Raw genomic sequence first — 1,678 nt, 5'->3', positions numbered from 1 at the left:
TAAAGTGAGAAGCCAGGGCTTAGACCCAAAACACCTGAAAACACCCCGGGGTGGAGGGAGAGCTGCGGGAGGGAGCCCTCGGAGGAACTTCTTGTTCAAAGTGTTTGATGTAATTACAGGTTTTAATTACTGAAAAGCCACTTTTGAGGCGAGTTTAAACAAAGTTTTTGCAGGGAGAAACCCACCCAGGGGGGAGGGATGAGGGAGCCATGAACAGAGTGCACAGGGAGATCCCAAAAGAGCTGAGAAACCAACATTTCCCCAAAGCTGGGCTTGGCTTTATGTTCCTCCAGGGGGAAAAGTGCCCTGGGTCATGAAGCTGATGGAGATTTTCCAAGCTAAAAACATGGATCTTGCCCTCAGCTTAATGGTAGGAGCTGGATAAATATCTTTAAAAGAAACCAAGCCTGCATTCTGAAGGGTTTGAAGAGTTCTGGGAGGACAAACTGGGCTGGAATGTTTCTGAAATGGAAGTGCAGGGCTACAGAAGTGCCCGGAAAAGGGATGTGCTGGCACTGGCACTGCTGCCCATCCAAACTGCCTGCCTTTGGAGCAGCTGATCTGCACAACAGTCCAGCCTTTCCCACTCCTCCTTCCTCTCCAGGAGCTCAAAATGGGATGTGTGTCTGCAGAGCAGGAATAATAAAAATTGTTATTTTTAATAATTTTAAAATTATTAAATTTAAATTTAAGAATTAATGAAATAATTAATTTAAATCACAAACAAAAAAAAACCAAACAGGCTTCAAGCTGGTAAAGTTGTTATTCTGAGTATTACAGTGTCCAGGGGGGATGTTCCTCCTGTTTATGGAGAGAGGTGGAAGCTGAGTTTGGCTGCCTGTGCCCCCCTCAGCTCAGCAGACACAGCCCAGGAAGGAGGGAGAAGGAAGCCAAGGGCAGGAAAACCTTCCTGGCCTGGATTTTGGGTTGGATGCTGCCAGAGGTGACAGGGGGCTGCTCCTGGGAGCTCTGAGTGAAGCACAGACATCACTCATGTCACTGATTAAACACCAGCAACTTGGTGGAATTGCTCTTCCCAGGGTGGAAGTTCCCTTCCCCACCACAGGGCAATAATTAATTGGGATTGAAACCCTGGAAATGTCACACCCTTGGGCTGCTCAACCTCTGGGCACGGATATTGCCCCCAGGATCAACTCCCATCCATGAGGAGAACCAAAAATAACCAGCAAGCCCAGGCTGGGGAACCTGCTGTGAATTAGGATCATTTAGGTTGGAAAAGCCCTCTAAGATCTCCAAGTCCAACCCTGAGCCCAGCAGTGCCAAGCCCATCCCTAACCCATGTCCCCAAGGGCCACATCTACAACAGTTATTTTAAAATTCCCTCCAAAGTCTTTATTTTCCCACAGAAAGAGTTGCCAGAAACAAAAAATGCATTTTTTTCCTGAAATTTTATCCCAGAGAAGTGGATGATTCCGAAAGAAAAAGGCAATCCACAACATTGTGCAGGTCATGGAATTATTCTGGATAAAAAGTACCAATGGAATATTTCAGCTGCTTTTCCTTGAAAGAAATTGGTCTCACTTGGAAATGGTTGTCTAAGACATACTTGGAACCTAAAAAACTCCTAAACTAATTAAAACCCTAAGCCATGCTTGGGTCCAATTTGGTTCTAATTAAGTTCTAATTTCCCACTGGCAACACCAGCTTTTGCCTTTTT

The sequence above is a fragment of the Manacus vitellinus genome, unplaced genomic scaffold (assembly GCF_001715985.3).
Source record: "Manacus vitellinus isolate BGI_N305 unplaced genomic scaffold, ASM171598v3 scaffold_86_pilon, whole genome shotgun sequence".
Taxonomy (NCBI): Eukaryota; Metazoa; Chordata; class Aves; order Passeriformes; family Pipridae; genus Manacus; species Manacus vitellinus.
Note: the sequence above shows the minus strand (reverse complement) of the source record.